Genomic DNA, 17,117 nt, shown 5'->3' with positions numbered 1-17,117 from the left:
AAACAACCATGTCCACTCATTTTCATTTTAGGGACTCTGGTGGTCTTGGAATGGAAAGTTTAGCAGAGTTTGGTGTGAGCACAAGAATGGATAACTCTCAGCCTGACAAAGAGTTGTGACCTTCCAGAACCCTGCATTTGGAGGGTTAATAAATAGTTTAAAACTTAAAAATTAATATACTCTTGTCTTTCTACAGTTTGTATTGTAACCTATGAATATTGTGTTCCCAATGGTCTCTGCTGCCAGAGACAGGTGATAGAACTTCACTGAGTATAGAGGAAGGTAAGTGTACTTTCAGGGCAGTGTCCCTGTCAGTTAAGATTTCTGGGTTTGGATTTGGTTTGTTTTACTGGTATCTTCAGCATAAAAGCACAGATTTGCATGTACCTTTTTCAGCTGAAGTTGATTTATTAGCTTTTCACAATCAATAGGCAGGGAAAACAATAATGTTAACCTACTCTATGAATAATACAGCTGCTAAAAGATCAGGGACCACTTCATGGTACAGTCAGATGCTAGTGGTAATTTGTCAAGGTCAGGCTCCCCTGAAAACAAAGGTTAAAGATTGTTGCCCTGACTTGCGGTTGTTCCCATGTTATAGGGGCTGCTCCTGTCAATTCTTTCTTCTGTTAGAGATCCTTCTGCAATCAAACTGTTCTGTGATTGATAATCTTGTGAAAAGATATCAATAACTCCAAAGTAAAAATCCACAAATGTCACTTTTTCAGACAGACACCATGTGGCATCTCTCAAGGAAGTGGCCTAATTTTTTGTTTCAAGGATTAAACTTCTAAGTCCCAATTTCCACCCTTTTGCCTGCTCTCTCAAGGAGCTGAGGCTTGAGCGTGGGAGGATTATGTACGGTTATGCATTTATGTAAATATAAAGCATTGACTGGAAATTGCAGGAGGAGACTGCAACCAAACAGCTGTCTTTGCAAATTTAATATTTATTGCAGAGTTAAACAAAATGCCTTATTGTTTAGAGCATTATTTGCCTTGGGCATTGGCTTAGACAGTCGCGTTGGCTGAAAAGAATTTCCTAACTCCCTTTTCCACAAAACAGAAGATTAAGTAGATAATAGCAACAATTGGCTGTTTTGATCTGGCCTTGACATATGTTCCAAGAATCTACTTCATGATTCAACTACATTATTTTTTTCTTTCATGGCTGCAGCATTTTACTCCTACTTTACCATTGCTGCCACTTATGAGCCATCAGGGGCTTCTTTCTGAGCCTTCTTTCTGGTCAGAAGTAAACAATTTTAAAAGATTCTTGCTGCATAGTATGTAAATTCTTTATGCATGGGGAGTATTCCTGACACTTTATTAGCATGCAGAGTTTTTCAGGGTTAGGAAAAAGCTCCACTGAAGGAAACAAGTTCAAATCAAAAGTTAGAGGAATTGCATGAGGAGGCTTTAGTATCCTTGGTAGTCAAAAGCCCAGAAGAGTTGTGATGCTACATGGTGACAGTAATGAAAGTTGGAGACAACGAACTGCAGAATATTTCTGTGCAGAGTTTTCCCCTGAAATTTCACTGGCTGTCCTCATGCACCATCTCACCGTCTGCTAGGAAGAGGCTTCTGATCAGCAATATAAGTGGGTCACATAAGTTTCCTGCATCTTGCCAGGCCCCCAGGCAGCTGTAATCAAACCTTTTTCAAAATGCTTACTTGGTTTCTGAACAGAATTTATCAGCTGGCACAGAGCAGTGGTTTAACTAGTTCACTCCTTGGTGCAAATGCATTTTGTAGGAAAAGCTGCAGAAGTCCTGCTTTCCTTTCTGTGTGCTGCTCTGTGGACAGGGCCAGCTGGTACAGCAGGATGTTGGTGACAGTGTTGTTGCCCATCTTCTCTAGAAGGCAAAGATTTGAGGCTGCTGTCTGTCCTTTTGACCAGGGTCGAGGTTGGCTGCAGCTGGAGATCAGTTCCAGCTGTGCTGGCAGTTTTTTGATTCCTGTACTTGTAGCACAGTCCTGTTCCTGTCAGATATTTGATCAGAAGGAAGGGATGCACTTATACCCAGGGCAAATTGTCTTCCTGCATGCTTAGGGTAGGTCTCTTAGTCTGTTTTATATTATCAATTAATTGCAAAATCCACATTGTAACTGGCTTATATGTGAATATGGAATGGACCTGGAGCCTGACACAGTGGAGTTGCAGTGAGTGGTTGCCAAAGCTTTGAGGGGCCAGAATTTGCAGCCACATTAGGACAGGGTATAACTGGAGATATCTGAAAGTTGAGGATGTATCTTTCCTTGACCCATTTTCTTCTCACTCAGCTGTAGTGGTGGGAGATGAGGGAGCACTAAATGATTATAATACCCATAGCACTGTCTTCCTTTATGCTTATTTAGTTGCTGTGTGTGAGTCTCTGGGCAGTCTGCTCACGCTGCAGGCATGACCACTGTCCCTGTTTCAAATGCCAGTTGTTTCAACACAGAGCACTCAGTGACCAAGAGTTAAGGTTGCAGAATCTGCCACAGTGTGGAAGATGCTGAGCAGCAAACTGGTAAAGTTGCTTTAGTTACTGAAATTAAAAACTTAAGCAAGCTGACTAAATAGGCTTCTACATCTGCATTGCAGATTTGCACTGACCTGGTAGATCGATGTTAGGCTTGGCTGTGCTAATACAATTTTTCTACCAGACTGCAGTTAATTACCCAATACCAGCTGGCAGCATCCACTTGTGAGGGTGTAGCCACTCTGCAGAGGTGGGATGCTCAAGGAGCAAAACATTTCAAGGTGACTCTCACAGCCTGACCTCCACTTGTGAGTGTTACAGTACAAGAAAGTCCATATAGCACTGGAGACAACAACAGTGATTGGCTAAAATGTGACTGTATGGAAACTGAAAATTGAGGGGAGGGTAAAGTAACACAGTATTGTACTGTTGGCTTTCACTGAATATATAGAAAATGCCATCATAAAAGACAAATGTAAACCAGGATTTTCCTATTCACTAGAAAACAGGCTTTGTGCCTACCAAAAAATCCACAAATTTCCAAAACTCAGAAGTTTCCAGAGAAATAATGAGCAAATTAATATGTTCTTTCTGAAAACATTTTTTGATCCAGGAGATGCTGTTCTTATTATGCCTGTTTGTCTTTGTGAACAACTGTGAAGTCACACTGCAGTTAGACTTAGGTGTCAGGCCAAACACAACTGTTTGTAATATTGTTTGCACACAAAGCAAGGTGTGGCGTTAGAAGTATATTTCAACACAAAAACAAATGACAAACAATAAATTTCACTAGTAGAAAAAAATGAGTTGGATTGTTCAGCCAACAACTTTGCTAGTTAAAAAAAAAAAAAAAAAGCCTGAACAAAACCTGTCCTTTCCGATGGAGGTTATCCAACAGATCTTTCACATTTTTATCAGTCTGCAAATCAACTTGACACAGTCATTGGTTCCTAAAATTTGAGATCAGGTGGTAATTGCTGGAATTTAAGTCACTTAGGACCCACTAGCAGAGCCCCTTGGGACTGGCACTTTCACCATTTGACATGGCTCTGGGCGGCAGCTGCAGGTCATTTACTCTGGCTTCTGAGTCACAGTGTAGGAACCCTTAATCCAAAACGAATGCTGTAAATCGTCCCCTGTGGACCTGGCAAAGTCATCCAAGCTGAAGACAGATGGGAAATTACAACAATTTGCAAGAGAGATGTTCCAGAGAGGTTCTGCTTTCGTGCTTTGTGCTCCTAACTCGGGGAGGGGGAGCTGGAGGTTTAACTCTCTTGCAGACAACTGTGAGCCTGTATGCAGAGTTTTCTGGAGCTTTCCAAACTCTGTGTGGTGCGTGTGTGTGTGTGTGCATCATGGGGTGGTGGAAAAACAAGTCACGCATTCTCTAGCCTGTCACCACGGGCTTTCTTCCTGTTTGAAGGGCGCTGAGCACTTTAAGTTCTTTTCTTTGTCACTGGCTGTGCTGTTGTAAATGAGCAACACAAGACTGTGTGTAATTTGAACAATTCAACGCCCGTTTGTTTGTGCAGGCGAGGGCTCGGAGTCGAATCAAACATGTAGGAAACAAAATCCTGGTAGAAAGGGAATCTGTTCTCCTTGCCTGCTCCTCCCCACTGCCCAGGCAGCCCTTGTGCCAGAAGTGCACGCCCAGGTTGACTTTTCCGAAGGGCGCAGCTTTGCTGGGCTGGTTTAACTGCACACATGCCGAGTGGCCCCGCAGCTGGCACAGGGGTTGAGGAGAGCACAGCCCCTGGACAGGCTCTGCTTTTTCTACATCTATTCGGATGTTCTGAATCCACTTTAACCCCTTTTTCGTTTTGCTGGCACAAATTGTGCGTAATTGAAAACATTTCCAGTTCAAGGCAGGGTTCTGCTGTCTTGGCATCTGTTCCTATTCAGAATGAGGATACTTGCATTTTCTTGCTGGCTGTGTTTACTGTATCTTTAGCATAACCATATCGTTCTCCCTAGCCTTTATTTTTTTTTCCAACATTCACGAAAAGTCCCTGGGAAACTAAGCCATGGTTACGTGAATTTGAGAGAAGCAAGGAATACCAAAGGAGCTGGTAACTGCACAGCTGCATAGCAGTTACTAAAGAAACAAGGCAGATGCATTTTCTCCTCTTGCACAGTTAAGACAACTAACATGGAGCTTTTATTTTGTTATAAATAACCTTTTTAAGGAGGGTAATGTTCTCTACAGCCTTTGCAAGCATGGAGTTTTGCAATTCAGAAATACTAACAATTCTTAAATAATTATTAATTCAGCAAAGCTGATTGCTTTTGTTCATGGCAGGAAGGGATGCAGTCGAACCACAACCTCCAGATGTCCCAGAGACTGTGGTTTGTCATGGGGAGGGAGAAGAGAGAATTTGATGCTTTAGAAGGTAAATACAGAGTTAAACTGCTGTATGGGCAGTGCTCCATTTTGAGGGAAAAGGCAGGATCCAAACAATCTTTTGTTTAATTACAAAAAATCAAAGCAAAGCACCATGAAAAGCAAGCAGATTTGTTAACTTGTCAATGACTTGATGGATGTGGTATTGCAAAAAAAATAAAACCTGCTGATATCTCTGTTTAATGTTGAACAGCAGATGTTAAAGAGCTGATAAAATGAGTGTGTCACTCATGCCCAAGGAATAAACAATGTAAGAGGCTCTTTTCCTCTCTGTAGTGCATGGAAGCAGGCCTGTAATCATGACAGAGAATTAATACTGTAAGTGAGAAGCTTTGGGAGGCTTTGTGATAGAAGATGAGGAAGAGGATGAACCCCACTCCTCATCTGCATCTCCATGCCCAACCTGCAGCAGTGTAAATCCCTTGTGTAAGGATTTACTGGTCTGTTGCTGAGAGTCACTAATTTCAGCCATTCTTTCAGTAAACATGTGTCCCTAGTTGGTGAACTTCTCTTGAGACACTTTCCAGTTAATTTTTATTGACATCTCTTTGTATTGTTTTTAATGGAAAACTTCCCAAAATTGCTGAAGCTAATGTTAAAGGTGAGGTGTTTCCAGAGCAACTCAAACTACCTGACTATGCTTCTACAGGTAAATAAACAAGAGCCTGTTTGTAGTCCAGTGGTTGAGGGAGAAGAATATTATTTGGAGGACTCAAATGTGCATCCTGGAATTAAAACATAAAAAAGTCACTCTTCTGGCTCTGAAAAAGAAATTGTTTTTCATATTCACCAAAGGGTACTTCAGGGATTTAAATTCCCAGAACATGGTTCATTTTCACCTTGTTCTTGCCCTGTGGAATCAGGTGTGCTGTACTACAATTTGAGAAATTACAAGTTTTCTTCGAAGTTTTCCTCAGAATATGAATTGCAGCTCTGTGCTTGGATTTTCTGATTACTCTGATTTGTTTTTATTTTCTCCCCCTAGTCAAAGGAGATGATGGCAAAGTTTTATCTTTGTAAGCTTTGCCTATGTCTCTGTGGCTGTTCTGTGATGTGTGGCTCTACACTTCCCCTATCCATTATGGCAGAAGGTATCCCAGAGTTAAAGAAGTTTTCTAGCATAAGCCAAAACTAGTTTGCTGGTGGTTTATGACTTTCAGGAAATATTCAAGGAAGAAAGGGCAGGAAGGATAAGGGGTTCATTCAGAAAAACTGAACAGTAAATTATTCTCATTGCAGTGTGACATCTGTTCAGCAAGAAGTAAATGTTCATTTTTTCTGAAAATCAGAATGATGGTCCCTACTCTTTAAATTAAATCAAGGGAAAAAAGCATGAATTAAGAACTTAACAAAGTTCAGGAGCAGCTGGATATTTAAAAAGTACACATACTAATGCTAGCTATTGCTACTGGAGGCAAGGACAGAACTCCACAGACAAACATCCCACAGTTCAGATCTGTATCCAAACTTCTTGCTTGAAAATTTGGCCTGGAAATTTCTCAACAGTTAAATCATAAGTTGCTTGACGCTCCTCATTCTGGTCCCAGCTGGGAATGTGGAAAGTGTAATGTTTAGGCTGAATATTCACTTCGATTCTTTGAAATGGGAACAAGTTGCATCAAGAAACTGTTTCTTTTTTTATTTTTCTTTTCTTTTCCTTCCCTGAATTGGTTTGCCTATTGCATATTGTTAGCAGATGGTGACACATATGTCATTTCCATAGTCTTCTATTTTGGTACAGGAGCTGCTAATTGTCCCATTTTGACTTGGGAGTATTAAGCTTTGTTAATGCATCTCAGGTAATTGTAATTGGCTTATGTTCCTGAAGTATGGCCACAGGGTTAAAGGAGTTTTAGTTCATGAGATCCAGTGCATAACTGTACCTTTTCTGGTCACTTTGTGATTCTTTAAAAAAAGGCACCCCAAAATGACAAAACCCATGGGCTTTTAGTGAACAGTGAGGTGTTAGTAGGGAAAACAGCTCCCCTGTGTCCACTGTAGTGTGTAAGTGAGCTACTCCTCTGCCTTTAAAAGTTCTGGGTTTGGGGGCACAGTCAATAATACAAAAGTAAAGCAGTGACACTTTCCCCCACCTTCGGGGTTGCTGGGGGGATCCTTGCCTTATGCACTTTGGAGTGAAATTGGCAAGAAACAAATCTATATACCAGGCTGAATCCCATTTCCCTGTCTCTGTAATTAAGATGCTATCACCTCATAGGATGTTTTCTGAGAAAGTAATTTTGTTTTCTGTCAGCCTGAATTGAATACCTGTGCACCAGCACAAATATTGGAAGCCTCACTTTATATTTTGTCCAAGCTGACAGAAACACTTAAACCTAAGGTGGTGATGCTAGGTTTCATCATTTAAATAATAATAAAAAAATACTGTTATTGTGACAGTCACTGTGGTCTGTTTTAGGTTTTTATTGCTCCCCAAAAGCATTTTGGTTTTTGATGGGTTCTGTAATAAGATTTTCCCTGCAGGAGAAGCTGCCTCCAGAAGCCTGCCCTAATCCTGTTAGATGGTGAGCAGAGATGTTGGCAGTCATTGATGTGCAGGCAGGGGAGTCTTGGGACAGTCGTTTCATACTTTGAGAAGGCTGTGGCTGTGCTTCTCCCTTAGTTATTCTTCTTGATATCTGTTGAGAGAATGCATGAGAACAGCCACAAGTCCTCTGCATGTGCCACCTTTGCCGTGAGCCTGGGACATGTGTGTGCAGCTCTGCCCATGGTCTTCCAGACCTGTGGAGGCAACTGAGAATGCCTTTGCATGGCCACACACCCAGATTAAAGCAGCGACTGCACTGTGCTCCTCTGCTGCAGGAGGACGTGTGTGACTGCTCAGTCATTTGATTTAGAACAGGACGATGGGAGGGAGAGAAGATGAAACAGAGCCTGAAAGTCGAGGAGATCCAAGGAAAGGAGAATAGTTCCACAGAGAGAAAGAGAAGGCAGATTTCTAGTAGAGATGTTTAGAAAAAGGCTCTTTTGACTCTGCTGCTGCCTGGGGGTGTCACTTCCCAAAATTAGAAAAGGGAATGAAGATGATGTTGTTACTGGAGAAGAGTGGAGATAATGAGAACAAGCTGAGTTTGGTGTGTTTCTTCATTTGATGAATGCAAATAGAGGAATGTGTTTAGTTTTGTAACATTTCCACCGGATTAGGCAGTGGAGGTTTGCACCCTCGGTTTTGTTTGAACTGCGTGTATCTCTTGCTTGCAATATAATCTTACACATTTGCTTGCGGGCTTGTGTGTCCCACTACCCTCTGCTGGAAGAAACGAGGATTTTTCAGCTCTGTCCTTGAGCCCCAAAACAGTCCCAGTTTTTCAGCAGAAATGGGCTGTGGAGCAGTTTGGGAGGACCCCAGTTCTGCCCTGGGGCTGGCATCCATCCTGCAGGGAAGAGATATGGGGTATAAAAAAGTGTTGCTGGGTTTCAGAGCAGTGCATGGCCAGGAGAGGTGGTGCACATGGTGTCTGTGGTAGCAGGGGGCTGAATGGGATGGTGTGTCCTGTTCTGTTTTGTTACCTTGGCCATGGTTGTTAGCACTCTTCCAGTTTATGATTAAAGGTGTTGCCAAAATAGGCTGAATCACTGATGATTCTCCTTTATGTTCTGTTTCAAAAGGTGACTGGTACCAGCTGGTGGTTTGAGAAAGGGTGAAACATCTCAAAGCAGGTGGCCACAGGGGCTTGTTCTTTCCAAATGCAAAGTTTTATATGCTGAAACATGAAGGTCTCTTATATTTTTCTTTTCTTAAATCAGCTAAAGTAATTTTGATTATTTTTTTATTTCTTGCTTAAAATCTTGGTATATTAGGTCCCTTTTATACCTGCTATGCAAATGTTCTTTTTCAGTGTAGTGAGAATGAGGCATATAAATGTCATGCTCCCAGTTCAGATTTCCATAAAACCCTTTCAGGGTGATATTCCAGAGGGAAATTAAAGATGGGATTCTAAGAGAAGCTTTTGTTTTATTATTATATATTTGCTTCAGTACTTGATAGATGAGAATGTTTACACTTTCTACCCTATCTTCTCTATCTATTTGCAATAGAGGTGCCTCTATCTCTTTGTTTTGTTCATCTTTTCTATAAAATATGACATCCCTAATAATTTTGGTTCACACAGGGGAATCTTGCAATAACTGCAGTAATTTAGCTGCACCATGTGTCTAGAAATCTTAAAACAAGAGAGTTCAGATTGGAGCTGGCTTCCTTTCCCTGCATAAGCAAGCTATTGTATAGATGAAGGACCTTGTCTAGCAGCTCTGAAGCATGTTATTCAGGCCATGGACAGGTATTGTTTCCAAATTTCAAATGCAATACAAGATCCAGACAAGTCTGCAAGAGCCTCTGGTCTCAATTAGTTGTAAATTTCCTGAACAGCTTTTTCCAGTCGTGGAAGAAATTTAACTGTTATCAGCCACCTCACAGGATTTTCCTGCCCCTTCTTTGTCCAAGTCTCTGTAGCTGCCCCAGCACTGCAAAGAGCAGCTGGCAGATCTGTCAGAGCCAGCTGGGTTTTGGGTGCATTGCTGTATTTGCCCTCCCAAACACCTGAGTTGTGGAGACAATGTCAGACCTCAGCTGCAGTGGATGGGCTGTCCTATCCTTCCTGCTCTAGTCATGCAACATCCCTGTCAGGGCTGGCTGCGTGTCACTGCCAGCTCATGGAGCAAGTGGAATGTGTGCTGGAGGGATAAGATCCTCCAAGTAGATATTCCTTGGTGGTGTCCACTACCCCAGGCAGCCCCTCCAGCTCTTTCCAGTGCAGCATTTTAACAGGGCAGCTTGCTCCTTGATGCAGCCCTGTGACTGCACCCAGACCAGGACACCCAGCCTGCCCAGGATCAGCCTCAGACACCTGGGCTGTCTCTGCTGGTGTTCCCTGCTTTTCGTCTTTTCCCCTGCATCTTTGAAAGCACATCATGTTACTCTGCTAATCCACCGAGGGCATGATCACAGAGTTCAGAGCTCACACTGAACGTTTCTTATGCATATCGGCTCATTGTTAATTTAAGTGGCACATATTTTAATCTAATAGATGCTGTCTTTTAGTTAGGTAATTGCTCCAGTAGCTGTAAAGGGATGGTATCTTGTGAAGTTTAATTTCTTTCTACTAAGCTCATGTGGAAAAGGAATACCTAAAAAATCAAATTAACTTTTCAACAAGGGTAATATAGACTGTCTTTTCACTGATGTCACCACCTCCTTCCTTATATCATAATATTTCTTCACCTGTTTCTCTCTCTCTCTCTCTCTCTCATCACCACATACTTAAAATGAGCTGCCTTGCTTTCACTACACCACTATCTCATGAATTCAAGCACTGAATTTGTACTAGAAGTTCTGCCAGTGTGTGGTTGGGGAATATAGTGAGCAAGTGGACAAATCCTTGTATGCCAGTAGCTGGTATCAGGTGTGTCTGAAATAGGCTGCTGATAATTTAAACTTGTTTTTAAACGCAGCTCTGTAGGAGCAGCCCACCTCAGCTTTCCACATTGCTGGATTCATGTGTGTATTGACAAGTCACTCAGCTATTGCAGTGTAGCAATGCTGGTGGCCAGCCATACGTAGAGTAAATGAATCTTACTGGGTAGCAGTTCCTTCTTTTTCTAACCAAATGGATTTAAAACTTTTCAGTTTGTCAGGGCGACGAGTGTCTCTCCTGCTGTGGTTATTTTGCAGTGACTTCTTATTGCTCTTCTCTTCTGTCATGATCCAAACACCACCCATACACTCAGCTCTCTTGCTGGCTGCTGGAAAAAGCAGGGTTCATTTCCAGCTGCTCAGCATGGAAATGCTGGTAAAAGGTTGGTGCACGTCTGAGAAGCCCTGGATTACACTTGTCCTTGCTTCTTCCAGCTTGTGTGACATTTTAGGCTTTGCAAACTCCAGGGCTGAGAAAGCAAACAAAAGGTGTTTGTCTCTGGATCTGTGTGCTCACCCTGTGTACCTGCACTCAGAATCTGCTCTGATTTGCCCAAGCACTGGCAATTGGCTCCTTTCCTGAGGCACCAGCGCATTTGCTGCTGCTTGGAGTGACGCTGCTCACAGCCCATTAGACACTTGAAGTGCCATGAAGACCTTCTGCCTCACTTTGCTCTGAGCATTATCCTTCTCCTCATACAAAAATGTTATTGTGCCCTCTGAAATCCAGCATGTCTATACCCCAGATCAGTGTGCAGTAAATGCTTTCCACTGAGGTGCAAACCAAGAGATAGGTGTTTTAAGTGCTGCTGCACTATTACAGCATATTCCTTTACAACTACATTGAAACCTCTGTCCTGGGCCTTCATTATGTCAGCAAGTACAAACTGACTCTGAGTAGGTCCTTAACTCCCTGCAGGACAGTGCAGATTTCAAAGCAGTGTGTGGAGCAGGATTTTGCTGTGTTGCTGTGTGTTTGCAGGTGAGCCCAACCCCTGCCTGCCCAAGCCCTGCAGTGTGGTAGTGCAGCTCCTGGCAAGCTCCCATGGCTTGGCTACAGCTGGGGGTGCTCTTGAGGCTGCTGGGCTTGCAGCAGCTACTGAGTGTGCAGAGACCATCTCTGCAAGGCCTGAGCAGTGAGTCCAGCACAGCCCAGGCCTGTCTGCTCACTGTGCACACCCTGTAAAGTCACACAGTGTCACAGCTCACCCAGCATGTCCTGCCTGCTGGCTGCAGGGTCAGCCTGTGCCTGGGTGATGGGTCTGGGGTGGCTGGACAGCTTCTGAACCCGAGGATGATGGGTGAGTTTAGCCCTATGGTGGTCTTGCTCAGATTGGGTTGGTGGTATTCTTGTTCCTTCTGTGTGTTTCTCCCACGTTAGTTCACATGACAGTACTGCCTTTTCTCAGATACTTGGACACTGTCTGAAAAGGGAGGAAGGGAACATGATCCAGATCTTTCAGGCAGCTTTGTGAACAGGGCAGATTGTATTTTACTTTGGGGGTGATGTATAGCCCAGATAAGATTTTTCACCAAGGACCATTATATCTCAAGTTGACTTTTTAATTGATTTAGCTCCTCTGACCTGTATGTTGCCAGACAAGAACCACTAGCCTTTGGATGGAGTCCAGAGTGTAATGGAAAGTTCACTGAAACTCCATCAGCTCTTGTTAAACCTGAGTGAATTCCAGCCCAGCACATTTCTTGTGAATAATTAAACACAGTTAAGCAGGTGATGGATTTGAACCTCTATCTCTAGTGTTCATCTGTATTTCAGTTAGGAAGGGACTTATGAAATTCATGAGGGCTTTGGTGGTGGGATTTGGGGTGATGTTTTGCCTCTTCTGATGGAGAGCTGCACCTGAAAACTCAGGATAGATGTTTTGGTAGCTCCCATTTATCACCAGCATGAGCTGTTCTATGTAGCACTCAGCTCTCATCATTTACTGCTTTTCAGTAATACGTTTTCCAGTATTTACTTGTCCTTTTCCCATTTTTTGGTAACACTTGGATTTGTTATCCTTTACTTTGATATCACTTTCTGTCAGTGCAACTGCCATACTCACAGTGAGACTGTAGTGCTATGGCAACGATGTATTATCTGCAGTCTTGCCAATGAGTAAGATATGGTGCAGAAATTAGTTCACTTATCAAAATCTGATGTGCAGAGCTGAGCAAAGAATCTGGCAGTCCAGAACCTCCTGCTATTTTCACAAGACCTGCTGTTCTGTTTCACATTGGTTATGACACTCACATAAATTCTCTCCTGACTGTTTCCAGTGATGCCTTGTTAAACCTACAGATGTCTCAGCACCTTGGAAAATATTTTTAGATGTACAATAATCTTCACGCTGTCTTTGATAGTGACAAAAAATGGAAAATGAGCAATTTTTTCCCTTCTGTTACTATTCCAGAAGGTACTTTTCAGTAATTTCAGGCTAAGAAAAAGCATATAAATAGAAAAATCATGCCCAGACTGGGAAATGTGAGAAATGTGTTAGATTAACACTGCTAAAGACTAAGAGAGCTCTGCCCTTCTCTGCCCTGTGGTGCAGACTGGGCCATGCACAGCCTTCAGGATGCTGTCTTGCACCTCTGTACCACATACAATGTGGTGGAATGGGCTTTAAGGTATAATATTTACATCTAATTCCAAATTCTTCTACAACGTGGGTGTTCAGAATCAGTTAGCTGATAGCCCTTTCATTTATGTTCCAGCTGGTGCAGTGCTGGTTGAGGAGGACTTTTACTCCTGTGGACCTGTTCTCCTCTGGTGTATCCTCTCAGTCATCCTGGCTGTTGTGCCTTACAGGGCAGGACAGCTTTTGGGCAGCCCAGGTTGTTGGGTCCAGCTCCCAGGGTTGATGTCAGAAATGTGAAGTCTTTAGTTAGATGATTAGAAATTGTTTATATGGATTTTACAGTGCAAACATGGTCTTAACAGTCAGGGTTTGCCTAGAAACTCTTGGAGAGGAATCGGCGACAGCCTTCTACAGTCTTTGGACATTGTTTGAAAGTTTCCAGTGAAATTAGTACTTGTGCTTAGTCAAATTATGTTTGCTTGTTGACCCTTCTTATCTAATTAGTCCCTACTTCACTGAGCTGCTTCTACTTTCATGCACTGAATCAGCTATTTCACATTACTGTTTCACCACTGTAGTGGTGACAGAAGTGCATTTGAGCTGAGATGCTTTCTTTTCCATGTTATAACCCCACGCCTTGTGATCTGAGGAGAAATAAATTGTTTTGTTGTGCATCAGCCATCTGTTGGAGGCTGAGGGGAAGGATGTGTGGTTATCTCAGACTGAATATTAGGTGCAGCTGAGCAGCCAATTAGACAATCTTTGAGGGTCTTCTTACCAGGTGTGGATAAGTATCCAAAGCTTGGATGCCCGTCTGGGCTCCTGAGGTTCCCACATGTCTGCCCTACATGAGCAGCTTCAAGAAAGGGTAATGTTGTAGCTTCCTGCTCTCTGCTCTGTCCTCTGCTCCTTGTCTGGGCTCCGTGTGCTCACATGTGCTTGTGGTGCTCCAGGCAGGGTGTGAAATGAGCCACCAGCCTTGTTTGCTGGGTGAATCACAGAGCCATCCTCACACCACAGCCCAGCAGAAGGAGCCTCAACCCTGCTCTGTTCAGGGAGGCTGGTGGGTGCCCAGAGCTGCACTGCAGGGAAGCAACACCACAGCCACCAGCCTGGCCCTAACAGAGATGCTGTAAGACTTTCAAACTCTCTGCCCTGCAGTGGGGAAGGTGGTCTGACAGGAGTTTGGTGTCATTTGTAAAATATGTAACTGGGCTGGCTGGGGGAGCTGGTGGCTTTTGGTGGCTCTGTGAGCCAATGCCAGAGCCAAGACTAAAACCTGGTTCTTGAAATCCCAGGCTCCATTCTCTATGGCCTACTGCATCTCTAAGCATGTTTTAATGAAAAACACCAAATCTTAATTCAGAGTTGGATTCAAGAAAAACGTCCTATTCAATTAATTAATTATAGGCGAACTCTAAGACACAAACATGTCTTGCTACAAAGTGCCAGTCAAAAACGCAGAAAGGATTATTTGTTGTTTAATTTAGCAGGGGAAGGCAGCTGATCATGCTAAGTCTATCTGACACCTAGCAAGTTGTGTGATCCTATTTGTTAATCTTTTTAACTTTCTGTTTTATTAGGATTGGGTTTCAAGAGCAAATAGGATAAATGAGATTAAATCTGTCGCCCTGAATTACTCTCCACTGAGTTATGAACAGAATCACTTTATGTCAGAGAAGTATAATTATGAGGGAAATGCTGCCTGTGTAATTGTGTGCTTCGTTCAGAAGAATTTGAGATCCTTAATTATCTTCAGTGTGCCATGGTGGTATTTGCTGGCTCTGAATCTCTACAGTAAACAAAGCCAAGGAAAGTTTCTCTTAGGAGCAGTTCTTGATGCAGCATGGCTGGTACCTGCAACAACAGCAACATTACCCTTCAGGTCTTCTGGTTCGAGTGAGGGATCCAAATTAAATTGGCATAGGACACACATTGTACAGTTACTTTCCCTCAGAAAAAAATCTGGTGGTGCTCTGTTAGGGGATTATACACTGATCCTGGCTCTACTTAATTCATATAGCCCTATAAAAGTTGTGGTACCCTTCCTGCTGTATAATTCCACTGTGAGGTGGGTTGAAGACACAAAACTGTAGCTTCTCGAAATTTTGGGTTCACCAGCCAAAGAAAGCTTTAAATCCTATGTGTTGTTTATCTAGATTCACAACAACTACTGTTAGGAAAAAGCAGAGGAAAAGTTCAGCTAGATTTGTCCCAATAATAGACATAATTGCTGCTGGAAGCAGACTCCTGGAGAGAGGATATGCACAAAGTAAAAAGAAACTCGCTACAGGTCCTGCTTCAACATTTCTGCAGCTTTCTTCTTGAGGCAGAGAGACAGAAATGAGACTTTTGCATGATGGGTTAGTGATAAAACAACATGCTAAGCTCAGATTGCCAAAAATTATGTGTGCATTGGTAGAGAGGGGCAGGGAGGCTGCATCATTTTGGTGAATCCTGTTGGCAATTTTATTTTCTTTTTCGACCTTTTTACAGTTATGAGCCAGGACTTGATCTCCACATCTGTTTTTATAGGCCAATCTAGTTTACAAAAGAGGCCCCTTTTGTCCCATCTAATTTTATGTAATCTGTGATGCTGCATAACAATTCTGGGAAGAAGAAATGGAAGGATTGTGAACTGACCTTGTGGCTAGTATGCACAGTGACTCACTCTATCCTTTATTTCAACTTCCGTGAAGTCTTTTCAGATACACTGTTTACCCATTAAATGAGCTGTGCCGTTTATCTTATGGCTAAAATGCTTCCTAATATTTTGATCTATTTGTTGGGAACATGGCAAAGTAAATCACAAATGAGAATGTTAAGGAATACTTACATTAATCATCTGAGACAGTTTCTCTCATTATAATCTTGTTCAGAGTAACTAGTTATCTGTAAGAAGGGGTTTCCTGTCCCTTGATTTGCCAACCTACGTGACTTTTCTGCCAAGGACATCTCTCCTCCATGCTTGACAAGCAATGGGTAACTTCATCATCTTTCTCTGTGTAGGCAGTTTCTTCATGGGAAGAAATTAAGTCAGTCATGCCCATTACTGAATCTAATTTTACTATAATTTAGAGGGAAGAAATCTTCCCTGAGCAGAATTGATTTTGTAACTGCTTATTTCAGGGTTTATTTTGCTTTCTTCCAATGGATGTGGCAGAAGCTGTTGTTAGTGACAGACCTGCAGCCTGCTTGGCAAGGTCACTGCAGCACCTTTGCTGGCAAGTGAGAAACTTGTGCCTTGCTTTGGTTTTCAGTCATCAGCAGCTGCTCTGAGGTAAACCAAGCTGGGCAGCAAGCATGACCTCACTACTTGAAATTCCACCTTTTGGGAAACACAAGGTTCTTAGAGTACCTCATGGAGTCAAGCTGTCTTTGGCTGATTTTTTTAAAATTTCCTTCTCCCTTAGTCAGCCTGGAAGTTTGGCCCTGGCCACAGACATGTCTTGCTCATGGCTTTACAATTCACTCACCCTGGGTAGGACTTGTCCACCTTTTCCTCACTCCAGGCCAGGCTGTGTGAAGAACACACAAGGACAGGTCCTTTTAAAAGCAGTTTCCAGCAGTGCAGTGTTAAAAGCCCAGCTGTGAGGAGGTGGAGGAGTGCAAAACAATCTCCTTCTGCCTGCCCACAAAGAAATAGAAGAAGAAAACATGGTGCCCTTCCAAGTGGCCACAAGAGCACGTTTGACAGTGTCCCTTCAAGGTCAATAACACCATTCTCAGCTGTTCAAAACAGCCTATCGGTAGCAAACTCAGAGCAAATTAGTGGAAGAAGGTTGCTTGCTTGTTGTTGTTTTCTCCTTCTTTGCACAGGCTTCAGCCTGGCAGACAATCAGATTCAGCTGTAGATGTAATGCAGGCAAAATACCAGAATACATGGGCCAGTGTATGATTTATGCTAATGGCAGCAGGCACTGCTGAATGCCTGCTTGCTCGGCAGCCTTGGAAGAGTCCTTGGCTGTCAAGACACGTGGAAATCTAAGGAGCAGCTCAGTGAGGGGTCTTTTTTTCAATTACATACTTCGTCCCACATTCATCCTTATTTGTATTTGCATCTATCATGAAGCTGATCAGATTTTTCTCCTCAGTGCCCCTGTAACACCAAATCTCCCCCTGCAGACAGGAGAAATACATTTGGTGTGGTGATCAGAGGTTGGGAATGGCTGAGTGAATGCACAGTGCTTTTTATTTGGTGAAGCTGCCTTTAAAGCAAGCTCTTTGCTGCCTCAT

The 17,117-nt window shown here is 42.9% G+C and overlaps 1 protein-coding gene across 3 annotated transcripts in view; it reads left to right on the top strand.

Moving 5' to 3' along the window:
* The window catches only part of ZDHHC8 (zDHHC palmitoyltransferase 8), a 109,435-nt gene that overhangs the window by 66,208 nt on the left and 26,110 nt on the right, over positions 1–17,117 (top strand). The window lies entirely within an intron of this gene.

This window comes from Lichenostomus cassidix, chromosome 15 (genome assembly GCF_008360975.1).
Source record: "Lichenostomus cassidix isolate B80296 chromosome 15, HeHo_3.0, whole genome shotgun sequence".
Lineage (NCBI taxonomy): Eukaryota > Metazoa > Chordata > Aves > Passeriformes > Meliphagidae > Lichenostomus > Lichenostomus cassidix.
This window is presented reverse-complemented; position numbering and strand designations above follow the sequence as displayed.